The 20,432-nt window shown below is 34.8% G+C and overlaps 1 long non-coding RNA gene across 4 annotated transcripts in view; it reads right to left on the reverse strand.

The window, feature by feature from the left end:
* The window catches only part of LOC137487534 (uncharacterized), a 318,479-nt gene that overhangs the window by 195,707 nt on the left and 102,340 nt on the right, over positions 1-20,432 (reverse strand). The gene's annotated exons all lie outside the window — the stretch shown is intronic.

Here is a 20,432-nt window from a genome sequence, read left to right on the forward strand (position 1 = left end):
CAGTCCCTAAAAAAATAATCCCCCTCAGAGTTCTGGAGTGGGATTAATTAATTATTCAGACCGCCTTGTGTGTACATGATTACAATCTTCAGATCGGATTTTACAGCTGGGAACTCTTCCTTCTGCAGAAAAAGGCTGCTGTGAAATGTTGCCTTGGCTTAGAGCGTGTCAAGTGTGTTTCCGTGTTTTTCACTTTTTATTCCCCCTTCAAACTCTGATTATTTTGCGTCATCATCTACCGCTGATGATCTTTGTGTATAAATAGACATGTTCTAGCAGTACATTTTATTATGCTTGCAAATATATTCATACTGACAGTTCTCGGATCATTACGTGAGAGGTTTAGCAAATTAACATTGACAGTGTTTAACATTAATTTGTTATGAATCGCAATGCAGCATTGTAATCATATAGCAAATTAAACTTTCTTATCTTCAAACTTTTATGAGTGTTATATTTGTAATTGCATGAGAGACTGATTGGAAATTTCATTGAGTATTTTCTCTCCCAGGCGGAGGGAGGGAGGAAGCGAGAAAGAGAGAGAGAGAACGAGAGAGAGAGAGAGAGAGAGAGAGATAAAGAGAGGAAAAAAAAATATAAATTGCATCAAAATATGAGCTTGGTTTAATTATTTAGCACCAAGTTATTAGATGCCAACAGTCCTCCCACAGCATGCAGTTGTCTACCAAATTAATTAATATGCATTAATATATTCTGAAAAGCAAGCAATTTAATTTGGCTTGCAATAATTAGTAGGTGTGATATGATTTCAGGTTCAGTAAACTCACTATGTTGCATTTACAGGTATGCATTATGCATATTTAAGCTCAATAAATAAGGATTTCTCTCAGAAATGCTGACAATAATTCTTATGATGAAAGCCAGATGATGCAGAAAAGCCCATTATCAATATTAATGGAATCAGTATTTTTTTTAAATCATGTATGTCAGCAATAATATGTGGTCCACAGTTTCAGTTTATCTTAACGGTTCTTGTTTATTAACATAATTTAATAATGGACAAAGATACATATGTGGAATATACTGTCCAGTATACACATGTGAGGAAAAGTCACTTTTAACTACATGCTTATAATATGTTCAGTTTTATAAGCAACTTCAATTATGTATGTCTCAGCTGTAAGTGATACAGTGCACAGCATAGATAAGTATATACTGTAAATGTATCTTTTAAACTAATAATTTTAATAGGTAGCTAAACAATATTATATTTGTGCATATACAATGGATTAGTCATTACTGAAGGCAAATCTGGAGCTTATCTAACAAAATAACTTGTAATAACAGTCCAAAAACCCACACATCAAAATGTATATGTTATAAAAAATATTAAATATAAAACAAACAAAAAAATTTAAACATTTAGTTGACATTTTGTAAGTTGTAATTCCTTTGCAATATTTTGCTTGAATTTAATTGCATCTTTCACGTTCTAAAGATGTTTGGCGACTAAAATATGAAATATATATATATATATATATATATATATATATATATATATATATATATATATATATATATATATATATATATATATATATATATATACGGATAATTTGAACAGAGATGGTGAAAGTATATTTCTCCAGCTAATCATAGAATGTCACTTATGACCAACCAACATAATCATATAAAACCAATAGATGATATAAAGTTTCATTATTAAGTGAACAGCCAAATTCTTGTTTTTAAAAAAATAAAATAAAAAAGGTCATTGTCTCGTTGGCTGTAAAACTCCATCCAAAAGTGCATCTTTAAATAAAAATCCCTGTTAACATTTACTTAAATAATTGGAACCGAGATGGTGAAAGTATATTTCTCCAACTTTTAATAGACTGCCATTTCAAGAGTTCACACTAAGCTGATTGGTTATAAGCTTGTCCATCCCGGGAGAGAGCCCTGAGCTCAAAAGATCCTTGAGCCCTGGGCTCACTCCTGTTTGCAAGGTAAGGGAAGATGGAGCTCATAGAGATCTCCAGAACTCCCCCCACTTAGGGTACACTTACAATATGCTATCTGAACCATGCCCGGGAACATTTCCCGGTTTGTTTTACAAGTGTGAGTGCCCCGAATCAGGTTCAGGTGCAGTTCAGGTGGCCGGCCCTGGCCCAGTTGGAAGAGGTATGCCAGAGCATGGTTTGGTTGGACTTTATCATGATATGCTTGTAGTATAAGTGCAAATGTGCCTGAGCAAAAAACTGAAGACGCAATGTCACTTTTAAGGGGCTGTTTCATATTGACTTATTAATCATTCTTACTGTTCAATAAACACCAACTGTGTCATAGTTTATTATTGACACAAACACCTCACTGGACGTCAGCTGCACCTCCTAATACCTACAGCATGATGATTTCATGATCGTTTATGAGCGTTAAACTATTTAACTGTTTCACTGCATGCAAAACGACTAATTAAAATACAAAATTATATAACTAAAGCAACGTCTACTGTGCGGAGCGAGAGCGCTTCCTTCTGTCAAACGGAAGTCACATTATCAATGACGCAAGTGTGCTCCGGCTCCAAAGTGAAGATGCAGTGTGAGGGCAGGCCATCAGGGGAGAGGGAAAGGGGCACAAGCGTGCTTTGGCAAAGTTCAAAGCAACTGTGCCTAGTGACAGTATGCACTTATTCTAGCTAGTGACGAATTGCTTGATGAGGGGAAGAAACAAGACGAAACCCACAGGAGCACGGGGAGAACATGTAAACTCCACACAGAAACGTCAACTATAAAGATTAAAACCAGTGACGTTCTTGCTGTGAGGCAACAGTGCTAACCATGCTGGCCAATCTAGGAAAAAGGAGAGAAGGAAAGAGAGGAAGACTAAGATGACTGAAGACTATGGTTATTTATAATGACTTAGGAAATGTCTGATTGGAGAATCACAGATAGCTAATACAGGACCAGCCGTGGTCAATCATAAGCATGTGATCCTCTCGAAATTAGTTTGGAAATAGACCACGTATGACCAACATAATCATATAAAACCAAAGGATCTGGTATACGTTTCATTACTGAGCAAACAGCCAAATCCTTGTTTAAAAAAAAAAAAAATGTCTAGTGTCCCTTTGGCCATAAAACTCCATGCAAAAGTGCATCTTTAAATAAAAATCCCTATTAACGTTTACTTGGATAATTTTAACAGTGATGGTAAAAGTATATATTTTCCAGCTTTTAATAGACTGCCTTTTATGGCAAACATAATCATATAAACCAATGGATCTGGTATACAGTTTCATTATTGATCGGACAGCCAAATTCTTATTTAGAAAAAAAGGGCAGAGTCTCTTTAGCCACAAAACTCCATCCAAAAGTGCATCTTTAATCAGTGATGCTTGAACTGTCTTAGAGAGGCTGAACAAACATCGGGTCCAATCTCTTCTCCGCAGGAAGCTTTTTAACGCATCCTCAGTTCAACTCTCCCCCACAATCGATATTCATGTTCAGTCTTCTCCTTTTTTCAATAAGTACTGCCTTTCCAAATACAGACGTCAATAATGGGAAGAAGACTGGCTTGTTGATGCCTTGTGAGGTTAATTCTATCGACCTCGCAGTTGGCGACAAGGTGGCCTACGCTATCCTATCAACCCAGCCACAGCAAGAGATCTGCTCGCACCAATAGTGGCGGCCTTTCTTTGTGGATTTGCGGCACAGATGTGTGTGGGGGGAGCAGGTCAAAGATATCAGATTATGAGGACAAGTGTGGATAAGCGTGTCTCACATCAGATTATCAAACTTAAGGAGCTGATGGGGACAACAACAAGTATATGTTTTTCATTCAGTAGAGGATTACATGATCAAACTACACATACATGATCAAACTACAGTGTGCTGTTTTTCACTTTTTTATTAGGCTTTCATTTGTTTTCTTTTTCAACCTCATGCTTATACGAACTCTAGTGTGACTTTACATTCCTAAAATAATCTGTGTAACACTTTATTTTGAGGGTCCATTTGAGTATTAGTAGACTGTCTGCTTGATAATTGTTGATACTGCTTCTTCAACAGACTTTTAACTAACTATAAGAAACATACTAACGTCAACATTAACCTCAACCCTAACCCCAACCTGACAGTCTACTTACAATCTAATGAGAATTAGTTGGCATGTAGATGCAATGAAACTTAATTCAACAAACTGACCATCAAAATAAAGTGACCACAATCTGTTATAGCCTAGTTGTTTCCAAAAATACTAATTGACAAAAGAAATTTCAAACAGGTGCCTGCTTGTCTCGAGTATAGTTAGGAGGCCAGTTTCAAGTTTTTTTTTTTTTTTTTACACATTAATTAGCTTTATTTACATTTTAAAATAGTTTATTTACTTGCATTTTTATGCTAAGAATCAAATAATAATAATAATAATAATAATTTTATAGACATACTAAATAATTTCTGTTGATTACACCTTTCCTTTTGTCTCCATATTTTAATAAATAAATAAATGTACTGTAAACATGTAGCTTGTAGTCTAATTTGTTATTTTTTTTTCCAATTATTTTGAACAACTGTTGTTTGTGAGAGGCTATGTTACTTAGTAGATTTAATGACCTTTAGGTTGTGTTTTTGCTCAAAATTGTGCCAATTATAATCATTTTCCTGGAGGCTCCTCAACAAGCATTTTTAGACATCTCATTTTTAAACAATATACTTACCTAGATTCCTTTTATCGCTGTAATGTAATACTTTTTCCATCAGTCCAATCATAATTAATTAAATTATGTTTTATTTAATAATTTAATTATGTATCATTTTCCATGTGTATAAGCCTGTGACTGTGTGAGGGTTTTAAAGGGATTTGGGCATGATAAAATGTATCGTTGTCTGATTACAAAATTTATTTTATTAGGCTTTTATTTGTTTTCTTGTTCAACTTCATGCTTATACAAACTCTAATATGTTTTGGATGTTACATTCCTAAAACAATCTGTTATCGCCTAGTTTTTTCCAAAAAATATTAATTTACTAAATAAATTTCAAACAGCTGACTGCTTGTCTCAAGTTCAGTTGGGAGGCAAGTTTAAAGATTTTTACACAATAATTAGCTTTATTCACATTTTAAAATAGGTTTTTTACTTGCAATTTTATGCTGAGAAATTAAAAAATAATAATAATTTACGTAGACATCATGCTCAATGATTTCTGATGATTACATCTTTTCCTTTGTCTGCATTAAAATTAATTAAAAATAAATGGACCTTAAACATGTAGCTTGTAGTGTAATTTGTTATTTTTTCCAATTATTTTAAACAACTGTTGTTTTGTGAGAGGCTAGTCATGTTACTTAGTAGATTTAATGACCTTTAGGTTGTGTTTTTGCTCAAAATTATGCTAATTATAATCATTTTCCTGGAGGCTCCTCAACAAGTATTTTAGACATCTCATTTTTAAACAATATACTTACCTAGATTCCTTTTATAGATTAATTGATTACATAGATTTATAGATTAATTAATTACATAGATGTAACCATTGCCTAAAATATTATGGATGAAATATCCACTCTTGACTACTTTTAAAGGTAGTTATAAAAACACATTTGACTGGATTGCTTTCATACTAGAGCTGCACAATTTATTGCTTCAGCATGAATATCGCAATGTGATCATTCACAATAGTCACATTACAAGTATATGCAATGTTGAGTCTCAATTATAATGCATCATTTTGCAAGTGTTTTTTTTTTTTTTTTTTTGAGGCCTGTGACTGTGAGGGTTTTAAAAGCATTTGGGCATAAAACAATGTACCGTTTAATTTCATGTGTTAACAGTTAATTGTATTGAATTGTTTATAAAACAAAGACTATGCAGTCGTACAGTATTTTACATTTGATTATTCAATTATCAATTTATACCTTAGTATATTTAGGCTATTCGGAAAACAATGAAACACTGTTTATTTAATTGGCATATTTTTCTGTACTAAATGTATCTATGCTTGTAGATTGCTTATATTTCTGTCGTGTCCTCTGGAAACCCAAATACAGAAACAGAACAAGCCCTGTGGAAACGGCAGCATTTAGATGGCATTTTACCTTTCCCTGCTATAACATTACAGTGCCTCTGGCCATGACCCATTGCTGCGTGGGGTGTTTGCGCATGGTGAATGCAAGTAACCTGAATCGTTTGTTATCTCACTAGCCCAAATGTATTTTTTTGTAGTCCCCAAATTTGTTCGCTGTAGGCTTTGCTAAGCTAACTCTGCAAATCCAATGTCTCCCTTTGCATTGAACATTGAGCATATTACATTCAGAGATGTTGTTTATGTTCACACATCTACATTACACATGAACTAAAGTTTAAAATATAATATGGTCACCCCTATTTGTAAAATTCATTGCAAAAGATTACAATGTGGAAAAGAAACACAGTAAATACAACATTCAGAATGCTAGTTTTGCTTCAAAATTTGCTTTCTAGAAATCACTAATAAGGCTTATAAGGGTTAGTTGTACTTTGTAACTGTGCTCCGGTAAATCTTGCATTTAACCTGCAGCCGAGTCAGAGCCTTGCTTTGCTCTTGCTTGTTTGATATTCTTTAATGGTCTCAGAGATATATCATCTGTACAAGCAAGAGTGGCATTTTCTTTACATCAAAGCTTTCTCACGTCACCGCTCCCTATGTGTCCTCGGTGATCAATGCCCTCTCTCTCTTCCCTAAAGGTTACACGACCAGTCTTTTAATTGTGTGAAGAAAAGAGTTTTGCAGTCAGAAGTTGGACTCTTCTCTCTTGGGGGTGTGGCATTGATGAGCTCCTGGCTCGGTAAGAAACAGCAAATCAATGCAGGCCTGGGTAAATGGGGAAGAAGACGGCCACTCAGGGGGAGCTCACATGATTAAACCAACAGAAAGTGGTGCAAACGAGTGTTTACTCACACACTGCCTCAGGAAAATGTGTTTTTACTAACTTTTACTTCGAACCCTCTTTCTCCCAGGTTATCTCTCAAGATAAATAGAAAAATAGCTCTTCACTTTGGGATATATAGGTGAAAATGAAGAACCCAGTAGCTGGAGGTGTGTTGTTTATTTTAGGTTTATCTTCACACCTAAGCCCTTCCCAGATGCTTTCTTACCCTAATATTGAAGATGGAATATTTATTTAACAATTATGTATTGACTATTAAAATCAGTTGCATCAATTTAGTGATATCTCAATATTTACCTCAGTGTCGTTTGTCATGTCATTTTATTAAAATATAAACATTTCTTTAATGGGCACCTTTGATGAAAATTATCTGTTGTAAGCTGTTTGGAAAGAATTGTGTGCAGGTATAGTGTGTATACAGTCATATTGACAATAAATATTTTATTTTAATTTGCTGACGTTAAAATAGGATCCCGGCGAGGCAGTGGCGCAGTAGGTAGTGCTGTCCCCTTACAGCAAGAAGGTCGCTGGGTCGCTGTTTTGAACCTTGGCTCAGTTGGTGCTTCTGTGTTCAGTTTGCATGTTCTCCCTGCCTTCGCGTGGGTTTCCTCCGGGTGCTCCGGTTTCCCCCACAGTTCAAAGACATGCAGTACAGGTGAATTGGTTAGACTAAATTGTCCGTAGTGTATGAGTGTGTGTGTGAATGTGTCTGTGGATGTTTCCCAGATATGGGTTGCGGCTGGAAGGGCATCCGCTGCTTAAAAACTTGCTGGATAAGTTGGCGGTTCATTCCGCTGTGGCGACCCCGGATTAATAAAGGGACTAAGCCGACAAGAAAATGAATGAATGAATGAATAAAATAGGATCTTAATCTCTCCCATGTTGAGGCCCATCACAACCTGACGTAGGATTTCAGTTTCCACACCCAGCAAATTGATTGACAGACGCGTATTAACATGTCTCTAGTAATGCATATAATCATATGAACAAGACAGGGCATGCATAGATCAACTGGGATTAAAAGATCTGTTCAGCTCTCTGTGATCATCAATCATTATCAAATATGATCAAAAATGAGCTTTTACAAGTTTAGAACGTTTTTAAAACAGTGCATGTTTGTAATAAAGGCAGTAGAATCTCTGTAAATTCATCATCACAGTCGCATGTCAGTACAATTATAAAAGAAGATGCTTCAATCACAGTTTGTGGACATTAACTTGGGTTTATTTTGTACATTAACATAACGGATATCCACACAGCAATGAATATTAATGTGTATCCTGTCGTATTTGCCATGCAAACACAGTGCAAAGTTAAATGCGCACTGTGTGTGTGTCTGTCTGTGTGCATAAACTTTGTTACGACTGTGTGTGACTCATTGAAAAGCTTGAATTATCACCACACCAAATACATCAAATAATCATTGAGAAAGTTCTTACTGTAGTATTTCTCACAAACGTTACGTGAGATCTGCTTCATGTCTGTCACTGTCCTGTTTATCTGACGCAGTCGAGATAGAGATTGAGGCACACTCTGACAGGCACGTAGGAACGGTGGGCAAGGAGAACTAGCATTAAAGGCACAGGCAACAAAAACAGCTACAATGTGTTCAGAGCAGAAAATTCCAATGTTCTGAAATGTATAATAAATAAATTGAAAAAAAAGAAAAAGAAAAGGAAAAAAAGTGAGCTGACTAAGTATTTACAAATTACTTATATCTGTAAAAATGGTTTGTTTAGAAATTATATGTTCATCTCTGTATTTTAATTCACTTGGTTTTTTTAGTGTGGACCAAAAAAAAAATTGCTCATTTAAACAGCCTTATTGCAGAAGTGTTCTCATTTTTGTGTTTGCTGAAGAACTGATGGGAGACATGACTACAAAAAATAAGCGTTAGAAAATGGTCGAACTACTTGCTCTATAAACAAGTGTGCTCATGACTATACAGACAAAGTAGAATAATATAATAAGAAAAGTTTGCAACATCAAGCAGCAGAAAGAGCTGTCTTTTAACATCTGAACACATGAATTAAAGTGAATGGGTCAGGAAGTCTCCAGCCAAAAAGATTCAAATGGCTGCGCCCACTCGTACGTAAAGAATAACGAGAATAGTAATGTGTATTATACTTTATATAGTATAGTATTTACAGCTGCCAATAAATGCTGCAACTTACTGTAGTATCAAGTATTGTAAACAAATAAACTGTAATAAATTCTGTAGTATACTTTAGATTATAAACTATAGTAAACTGTAGTGTATTGTGGTATAATATACTGTAAAGATGTTAAAAATTACAGTATTTGATAAGTTGTAATAGTTATATAGTCTATAGTTGTTGTATAACTATAGCAAATATGGTTCAAAACTTATAGCATTTATATTAAATTACTTTAGAATTTGTTAACGTGTGCACACTACAGACCAATTCAATGTGGTCATGTCATTGGCCCATAAACATTTCCTGCTTGTTATCAAACTATTTCATTAATGTAACAAAAGGCAATTCAATTGTAACTTAATGTTAAAACAGCTATCATAACATTATTTATCAATAAGTGGCTCTTTTTGGATTCTTGGTAGCTATAGTAATTAAAAATGTAAAACAGGACTATTGTTTTTGTTTCCATCCCTCAAAATGGTCTATATGTGCTTGAAATAAATTATGAAACATCTTATAAACAATAAACAATCTTATGACTTAAAATAAAATAATCAAGTTTTGTAATTTATTACATCAAAATATTCAAAAATCATCTTACAAATTTTGTTATTATTATTTTTTACATGTGACCACACGTCGTTTGGTTTTATAACAATTATAACAGTTGTTTAAAGCTGAGGCTCTATCTCCCTAGTGTTTATCTTTATCGTTTTTATGGTTGTGGCATGCTATTGACACATTAAACAGTTATTCATGGTGTTACCCATCTTCCACAAGCATTTTTTTTTAAATCTCCACTGTTTACAGACTTATACAACATGTTTTGCAGTAGCACTTTCACTATTTTGTAAGTAATGACATTGTCATAGTCATAACAATCCTGTTTCAAAGGGGTCATGAACTGAGATCTCAACTTTTGCTTCAGCTTTTGATATATAACTGTTCATCATAGTAAAAGAACATCTTGTAAGTTTCAGTGCTGAAAACATCATTGTTACTGAAATAACAGCCTTTATAGACACTAGGCCTAGAAAACGCCAGACGCTGAAACGCATCCATCTATGACATCATAGAAAGGTAAAACAACACATCCACATAATATCCATGCATCATTCTCTAGCTCCACCCATTTGTTTTGTTCTACCACAGACAAGCAATAAACAAGCTGTTAAATGTAATATTGTGTACAATCTGGTTGTGGAAAGACACATTCGCTGCATAAGCTTCCTTCACAGTCAAAATAAAAAGGAGGGTTTTAAATAATCTGACATAATCTGTTAATTTACTTATTACTATTTTAAAATAATATTTAGTGTTTATTTATTTTTATTCATGTTTAACATTCATTATTAATAAATAGCTACAGGATGAGGCTGTAGATTATACATTTATTCTGAAAAGAGCAGATGAACAGAGACTGTGCTTATCCTGCTTGTCAGAACACTGCATAAATTAAAATTAGAATCAATGGCTGTCTTTGACCCATTTTGAATATAATTTTTTTCAGGGGTTTACTGTTATTTGGGAAAATAGCAGCAGCAGCCTAAACACCTATAATGTCACTTCCTGCACTTCTGTGAGACGAACAATACAATTATATTATGGAGTGAACAAATGTTTCATTTAAATAATGCTACCAAAGTCAAAAGAATAACTGCATTAGAACTGCAGGCTGAAATATGTTTATGCTACACATTCAACGATTCAAGGAGAGAAGTTCTGTTTTTATCAGGCTATTTTAGATAATGTGTTGTTATTATGATTACACACAAACAATAATTATTCATAAAAATGTTACAGTATTTAATTATATTTTAGTCTTATCTGTACGACCAAAATAAATCAAAAGTATTGTGAGTCGTTTAAAGAAAATGTCTTAAGCTTGTCAAAGACTCATGCACACAATATTTTGTTTCTTACATTGCAAAAGTGAAATCATAGCGTGATCAGAGTAAAAAAAATAAAATAAAAACAGTGACTTCACATTGCACAAAATCTAAAAGTGAAAGCAAACCGTTGAAAACACATATTAAATTCCTTACATAAATTAACAGGGGATTTGAATACTAGTTTAAACTGTTATCCAATCATAGCAGTGGACAATTTTCAAGCTGTGAGTGCAGACCAACCAGAAAATCAGCATGTTCTCTGAGAAAAATAGGGTAGAAAAAAATGCTTATTACTTACTGATTTTGATGTTTTCAATAGTAAATTTCACATGAGTGTCATAAGTAAGCCTCCGATGAGAAAATACAACAATAACATTTTTTTTTTTTTCAGTTCAGTTTATGACTTCTTTAAAATCCTAAAATCCTGAATAACAACATGTTAGATATGATTAGAGCAGCACCGATGTGTCTATGAGCAGATCAGGAGGTTTAAAATTCAATCTGTAAATGGCTCAGGTATTAAATTTTATATCGGCACAGACCCAAATTCCCGGACATTTTTTCTTAGATTGTTGTAAAAGTTTAATTGGGGGAAAAGCCTCATATATGCACTTCTGGGGCCTCATGTATCAACGCTGCGTACGCACAAAAACTTGTTTCACGCTCAGAATCGCTCACGTTTGGATTTACTAACAATGAACTGAACGTGGGAATGTGTGCAGCTTCACGGCAGCTTTCTGGCAGGCGTACGTACATTTTTTGTGCGTGTCTGTTTTATTTCCATTGGCGACTCCTAGAGGCAGTTGTGTTAAATTGCTCTCTACAAAGTGTCTGAGCCTTGCAATGGCAGCTGTATGAGACGGGTTCAGCAGGTATATAAGGTTTCCATACCATACATTTGACCAGCTAAACATTAAAGCACAATTTGCAGCAGTCGCCTGTTTTCCCAATGTAATCTGAGCGATCTACCGCACGCACATTGCTATAAACACACTATCTGAAGATGAATTTGCATGCGTGAATCAGAAACATTTCCATTCAATAAATGTGCAAATAAAATATGATGCTTATTGATATGAACTTATTGATGATTCCTACTTGTCTTTCTCGTGATAAATAGTTGGCAAAATCTGATATGTAGCGGGGGGAAAAACAAGAAAGAGTTCATCAGACGCTGGATTTGAGCCGAGCTCATGCTCGAACGTATCAATTCATGATCACATGCATCTCACTGAGACTGTTAAGCGTCCTGCAACATTTTACAGATATAAACCACACTATTTATTTTTTTTAATGCACTCAGTGCGATGTTCAGACCCAACTGTGTTAACCACATCAGCTAAACTCTCCCACTCTATTTTTTTCTTTTGTTGTTAATTCCGGAGAACAAACTTGCAAATAACTCCGCTTTTCTCCGGTCTACCTTTCGAAAGGAGCACCTCCAATTCACATTCTGTTCAAAGTTTCTCTTTTTGCTTGCTTTTGACATTGCGTTTTCGTTGGGTTTTGCCATTAGCATAATCATTAGCATATTCATACGGGGGAGGAGGCAGGGAGGGGTTTTGTGCTCGTGCATGTTGCGCTCAGTTTCACGTTCATTCAGATGTACAAAAGAATATGCGTGAGACTCGGCGTACGCAGTGTTTCATACATCTGAATTTTTTTTGCGTACGCACATTTACAGCTTTGTGCGTACGCAATGTTTTAGTAAGATTTCCACGCAAGTCTTCGTACATGAGGCCCCAGATGTCTCTATTAAACTGTAATTGGCAAAATTTCTATGAAGAAACAATTCTCTACCATTTTTATTGGTTCTGTCAAGTGATAGGCTATCCCTAAAAGTTGTTTAAATGTTTAGAGATGGTGTGACCAAAGTCTCTGTAAGAATGAGTCTTTGGTGTGACACAACGCGTACCTGTCCGTGCCTTTGATGTACTGCTTGATGCTTCCTACGTCCTTGTCGCAGCACCAGTGGCAACAAAATTAGGCACCTAAATGCATATGCTGATTCAGTGATCCTGCTTGTTAGACAGCTCACATCAATCAAAAGAAAAGGTCCACATTGTCCCCTGATAGGGTCAACAAACTGGACTGTCTTAGCAACTGGCTGAATGTATAGGAGAACTAAGCAAAATTGTTTCTACTTTATAACTAATGTTATCAACTTACAGCAATACAACATTACAATAAGTGCAATTCTTTTTATCCAATACTTTATTATTATTATTTTTATTTATTTATTTATTTATTTATTTATTTTTATTTATTTATTTATTTTCAGTTTCCATTTTTGCAATGCCTGTATTTTGGCATTTTTTTGCAGTCCACTTAGGATCCAAAATGGCAATATTTTTTTTTTTCTTTATTGGCATTGATTGTTTTGAAATTTAAATGGAATTAACATGCCTGTGTTTTATTTCTGTAATAAATATGGCTTTCAAGACAGGATCTTGGTTTATTGTGGGTATATTGTTTACATTAAGAAATTTAAATCACACTTGATAAAGTGCAGAAACACATTTGATTGTCAATCCCCCTTTGTACATGTCATGAGAGGTGAATCTCTGCCTTTAGAATAGAAAGCCCTGAGTGGAAAGCAGGTGACCAACATTACAGTTTTAACATCACACCAGCAGGTAATGTCAAGGAAAATAAATTTAAGGATGACCAAATGAACACCATAGTCTTCATAGACAACCTTTATCTGAGCCATGTCTTTTGACATTTTCAGTTTTTCACAGAGATAACATCAGTCCTGTTTTGAATTTGCCACTATGTTGATGCACAGGCCTTTATAGCTCCACCCTCTTTTGAAAAGACACAATCTAATTTGAATTTAAAGCGACAGTCACCAAAATGGGACAATTTAAATCAAAGTCTAAAATGGGCTGTTTCAAAGAGTTATAAAACATGTACCTGTGGGGTATTTTGAGCTGAAACTTCACATAAACATTTGGCTGGTTTTGTTGGTTACATGTCATTGTTGATATCAGCAGATTCAATAAGAGAAGGAGAAGAAGAAAAAAAAAGAAATGCTGTATGCTGTAGCTGTCCAACAAATCAATGTAGTTGGATTAAGGAACGCCATTGTATTGTTTTCCTCGCCATGTTCATTCAGCAATTGCCTCAGTGATTGATGTAATCCAATGAAAAGGACTTAGATATTGTTTATAAAGTAATACATCTGCTATATTTCAAAATTGTATTGCGGGAAAGGATGGGGAGGGGGTCTATAGACAAGTCTCAGCCCCACCTATCTTTATGTCTCCCAGAAAAGCAATCTGTTTTCTAACTTACAGCATCTGGATCCACACGTCTGGTGTAAACCTTTACAATACAGGCTTAGTGTATTGAGCTCCAAGCTGCTCAGGGCCAGCAAAGAAGAGTTAAGCAGGAATATGGTGGCTTTAAGAAGTGTTATAAGCAGCATATTTTACTGCTGTAAGAAGAGATTTATGATAAAAGCAGCTTCTGGAAATGTAATGAGAAATTAAACGGATAACATGTCTCACACGCGTGACCGAGGTCATGGCTGGCCACAATGAGTGAATGAAATGAGGAGTGTTGTTTTTCCACCAGATTAGCATTAGTATGACTTCTCATATTGTGACTTGACGTTTACTGTGTTTCTGCAGCATAACAGAACAGTAGATTTATCAGTTATTGCACCAATGCCTTTTTTATTAACTTCAAAATAATAGTAACGCCAGTAAGACATAACAAAAGCTACAGGACTCAGTGAAAACTTTCCATCTACAAATGACTCTACTAACATTTTTCTCAAAAAAAAAAAAATAAATAAATAAAAATAAAAAAACATACTTGTAAATATGGTATGCTCAGCTTTTAGATTTAGGCCCAATCCCAATTCTACATCTTAGCTCTTCTCCTTACCCCTCATTTTCTGTCTTTATGTAAAAGGGGCAGGGGTGTCCCAATTCTCTTTAGCTTGAACGCGTAGAGCTAAGGGGAAGGGCAAGACATCCCTTGAAGCTGAGATTTTTTAGGACCACACTTGAAAGCAAGGGGTATAAAAATTTTCCAGAATACACCATCCACAACGACAGCATGGCTGCACACAAAAGTAAGGAGATGCACAAATTAGTATTTGTTGTCATTATTATGAATTTTTACAATAAACAGGCATATGTTCTATTGTATACATAACCGATTTTGTGTTTTACCTTTATGGTTTAAAAAATGCTAAACAAAAGGCCGCTAAATCTATAATCCCTAATAATAACTCCTGTACAGCAGTCCTGCAACATTCTGTTACACAATGTCACTTGAATACCCTGTAAGAAAAGTCTAGTGGCTGAGAATGACGCTAATGTTATATTCTTGTGTTTACATAGATGAATATGGCCACGGTGTAAATGCACAGTACAGTTACGATCTTATTGCGACATTATATTGTTATGATAACATAATATCATTGCCTCCAGTGATTTCCTGAGGATAAATACTAAAATATAAAGCAACTGGAAAAGTTACAGCAGCCACGATCGTCTGATCTGGTCGCCACAGCTGATTATGTTTTATGCAGTGGATGCCCTTTCATTTCAATCTCAATTAAAAAAATAATTAAAAAAAAACATGTAAAAAAATGGTTTTGTGCTCTATATTTTAAACCCTTTCTCTTATATATGATGTAGAAACAATTTGTATTGGAGTTAGGGATGATTCGATCTCATCTGCATTTACAAAGAAATTCATTCATTCATTTTCTTTTCGGCTCAACCCCTTTACTAATCTGGGGTCGCCACAGTGGAATGAACCGTTAACTTATCTAGAACATGTTTTACACAGTGGATTCCCTTCCAGCCACAACCCAACACTGGGAAACACCCATACACTCTTGCATTCACACACATACACTACAGCCACTTTAACTTTTTCAATTGATCAATACTTGTCTTTGGGCTCTGGGGGAAACCGGAGCACCCGGAGGAAAACCACGTGAACACAGAAATGCCAACTGACCCAGCCAGGGCTCAGACCAGCAATCTTCTTGCTGTAAGGCAATTGTTTTACCCACTGTGCCACCATGACATCTTACATAGAAATATCCTAAWWATATATATATATATATATATATATATATATATATATATATATATATATATATATATATATATATATATATATATATATATATATATATATATATATATATAAATATATATGAATACTAATTATGATAAATAAATAGCTCATGTTTAGTTAATAAAAACAGTCATTAAACAATTCATGAGGCATTAATAAATATTTACCCAATATTTGTCTTCCATTTGTGTTTATTTGATTTCTGTACTTCAGTGTATCTACTGCAGGAGATGTTTGTTTCTTCAGAATCTGTTTACAGTGATGAAAGCCGAGTTCACAGTTATGATCTCTCACCTTTAATTCATTCCTTCCCATAGAACCTGTTAAGGTGCAAAACTCCAGCCAACATTCTGATCTAAGCTTGGCAAATATCCGAAGAAAGGCGCTTACAATCACGCTTACAAGCTGCTTCCCCTCTTACTTCCTGCTGTTTCATCTGCTTACTCACTCTTTAACAACAGAATGGGCCTGAATATGCATCAAAAAATTGAATTCTGACTTGTTCAGTTTGTGTGTTGCAGTATGTCAGTGTTGTATTGTATAGATGTTATTTTTTTTTCTTTGTCTGCTTTCAGATTTTTGGCAGCCCAATAGCTTGTTAAGATTCTGTCTGGCATCATAACAAGTGGGTTCGTCGAAAAGGTTTGCTAAGGCTCTTGTTGCAAAGTTGTACACAGCAGCAGATTCTCAGCATCATTTCAAAAGGAAAGAAACAGGAATATGTTTTTTTTTCGGAAATTTGTCAAAGAACAAAAAGAGGGAATAGGTCTTGGAAAATGAGCTGATCTCGTACGTGTTGTATGTTCTTTGTGTGTCATTACTCTTGCGATTTGCTGAAGTTTCATTTCTGAAGCACTTTGTTTTGGCAGGCAATACATTCCTCACCTGTGAGGATGAAATGTGGGGAACTTAAATCTTTTCAGGTAAGGTTTAAGATGTTAAAGTGACTTTTATAAATCGACTTAATGCGTTTAAGTCAAGTCTGAGATCTCATTATAAATTGGGGAACTGTTTTCAAATAGATGCTTTGAAAACACTGTTCATAATTATTTATAATCATTCTACAAATGCATCTATAAAGAAACAACAAACATTACACTGTATTATAATGACAGATATGTCTTCACAATAAGACTTATTATAATAGTGTTATCAATACGCATTACTTAAAGCCATCAATGAGGCATTTACAAAGGCAATTAACTGCATTATGTCCCACATTAAGTATTTATAAGCCATAGGGCTTTTTCTTTGCAAAAATCAGACTGGCTTCATAGAAAGTGTTACCGTTGAGGTACAATATTCACTATATATCATTTTCAAATAACCCTGAAGACTAAATGCCAAGAATGCAAGATTATTTGGGAGTGCAGCCTCTTAATGCAGTTCTGAGGGGAAACATACGTTAGGAGAAGGATGCAAAAAGTTATCACAAAGGTTTAAAGTCTCCATCTCAGAAATATAGTAAGAAAATGGAATGCCCCAGGAACAGTTCTTGTAAAGGAAATATGTGCTAGACCAAGAAAAATATCTGAAAGGCAAAGAATGGTTAGAATGGTCAGAGACAAACCACAGACCACCTCCAAAGAGCTCTAGTAAGATCTTGCTGCTAATATTGTCAAAGTAGATCATGTCACAATCCAGCAAACTCTTCACAAAGAACCGCTCAATGGAGGGTGATGCAGAAGAAGAATTTTCTGCATTATGCCAACAGGAAGAGTCATTTGAGATATGCAAAGGTTCATCTGAACAAGCCTGAATCATTTTGGAAAAATGTACTGTGGACAGATGCCATGACCATAGGTGCTTTGCATGGCGGAAAAAGAACACAGAATTCCAGAAGAAAAACATGGTCCCCACTGTAAAATATAGTAGAGGGTCTATCATGCTTTGCTGATGTGTGGCAAGCACAGGTTCTTGTCAGATCTTGTCAGAGTGGAAGGATACATAGATTTCATCCAGTAGCTGCAGATTCTTAAGAAGTTAAGAGGCCGAAGTTATGCCAGGGTTGGATATTTGAGCAGGACAATCACCCAAAGCACAGTTCCAGATCTACCAAGCAATTAATGCTCAGACAAGATGGAATAGTCATCCCAGTCCTCAGACATTATCAAAAATCTATGAATTGATTTGAAAAGGGCCGTTAATGTTCAGCACCCATCAAACCTAACTGAACTGGAAAATGTTGCGAGAAAGAATGGTCCAAAATGCCTTCAGCAAGAATTCATGGACTTATTGACTATAAAAAGCATCTACACACCGCTATTTCAGCAAAACGTGGCTGTACAAATGACTGATGTCATAATACTGTTGGGGTGTCCAAATGTTTGCATCTGTCTGTTTTTGTTATGACTTAATTGCATTGCATTGGTTGATTAAATAAATGTTATGTCAGAACTGAAATGTTGCTTTTCCCTAGGGTATAAAATATATCTAAATTAAACTGCTGATTTGAACAGCCAGCAGACTATGTATTGCAATTATAAAAATGATCAGGGGTGGTCAAACTTTTACATAAAACTGTACATATTTAACCGGAAAGGACACAGCATGTTTAATAATAATCTACCACGATTGTTCTTTCATATCATCACGTATCTAAATTACATAATCGATTTTAAAGTAAATAATAAACAGTGTAAAACATGTTCTCACATTATTATTTTTTTAATGAACATCTGTTTTCAAGATTGAAGGTCTGGTTCTTAGGTAAGCAAAAAAAAAAAAATGTGTATAAAAGGCTTCTGAAAGAGAGGAAAAAAAAAATGAAAGCACAATACATTTCCAAGGCTATTTTAATCTGACTATATTGTGCTAAAAAAAGGGTGAGTACATAGATAATAGCTTCCCTTGGCTGAACCCTGCAATGATAGAAATCACTTTTAAAGGTTTAAAACTCTGATGATGCATTATTGAGCCAGTGCTTCCTCTCAGCTGAATGTAAATAGCAAGCAAATTAATGGTGAAAAATCCCCAAGGCAGGTGGAAAGGGCAGCATTTGATCATCAGATGCAAGTTTGATGAGTACAGTCCGCGGACAATACCTCACCATCAATGCATTGCACATTGTTGATTAAGAGCTGCCAGTCTCCCCATGTGGTCTTTCAAATGCTGGCCATTATCCATAACAAAACAAGACAATGAATATAAGATTGAACAAATTTGTCAGTAATGCTGGAACTGAATCAAGTCTCAGTCGAACCTCTCATATAAAAGACTTCCAGACCTTTTTTTTGTGAATAATCTGAAAGTTTAATCCATCAATCTTGTGGTCTGGCAGCTATAGGATAGAGGTTGTTTGTGGCATACATTTGACGCAAGTGTAAAGATAATGAAAAGAGAAGAACAAAACAGAACAGAAAGAAAAGGGACAAACAAACATTTTGGCTATGCAAATTGTTATCCAAATAATAACCGAAAGGCTCCAACAGAGAGTGAGCAAATAACCAAAAGTAATTACAGCAGCACTCCAGTGGAACAATAAATCCTTGTTTAAATTTGCTGTGGTATTCCCTTGCTTCGCCATAGCCATGTTTCAGTACACACTTATTGCCTGAAGAGTCTACAACATTAAACAGATACAAAAGGCAGGTGAATGATGATTAGAAAAGTACGCTACCAGAGAAAAGTCAGCTGTTTTTTTTTTTTTTGGAAAGTTATGGCAATGTGATATATAACATGCATTTAAAATACAGATATAAAGCATTACTTTGCTACAGCAATCCATGTTTTATAGAGGTTACATGCATATCAGATACCACCAAACTGCCCATACTACTTTATAAATATTGCAAAAAACATGAAAATATGAAATAAATAGGAAAAAAAAAGTGTCCACAAAACTTACATTAATGAAATAAACTTTAACTATGAAGCCACATATCAATGAAACAAAATCTCAATTGAAATGCAAAACTAGAGTCACATGGCTTTGTTTTTTAATTCAATGACTCAGGGTCAATTATTCCTTAATGTACATGTTTCAAGACTAAACTGCCCAGTCTTGAGTGGAGCCCAAATTATGTTAGAAACTGCAATTTGCCTTTTCCCCCTTGAATATCTTAAGCAATTTAATTAATTAATAAAATACATTTTTGCTAAACATTGACAATTATTTGTTTTTTCTACAACATAATCTACACACACTCACTCCTCACATTTTCTTACACTATCTAGTTACTTTTATGAAACTGACTTAAACATACAAAACATTTAAAAACATTACAGTGTGTTTAAAGCTGATATGTGCCTCATTTACTTTGCAAAGCAATACATTTAGGTACACTCGAAAATAAAAAATCTAGAAATTATGATCCAAAGTGGCAGCTATGGCAACCCTAAAATGTAGTGGGAACATTCAGACCAGAGGAAACCCAGACGAACACGGGGA

The sequence above is a fragment of the Danio rerio genome, chromosome 14, assembly GCF_049306965.1.
Source record: "Danio rerio strain Tuebingen ecotype United States chromosome 14, GRCz12tu, whole genome shotgun sequence".
NCBI classification, from domain to species: domain Eukaryota; kingdom Metazoa; phylum Chordata; class Actinopteri; order Cypriniformes; family Danionidae; genus Danio; species Danio rerio.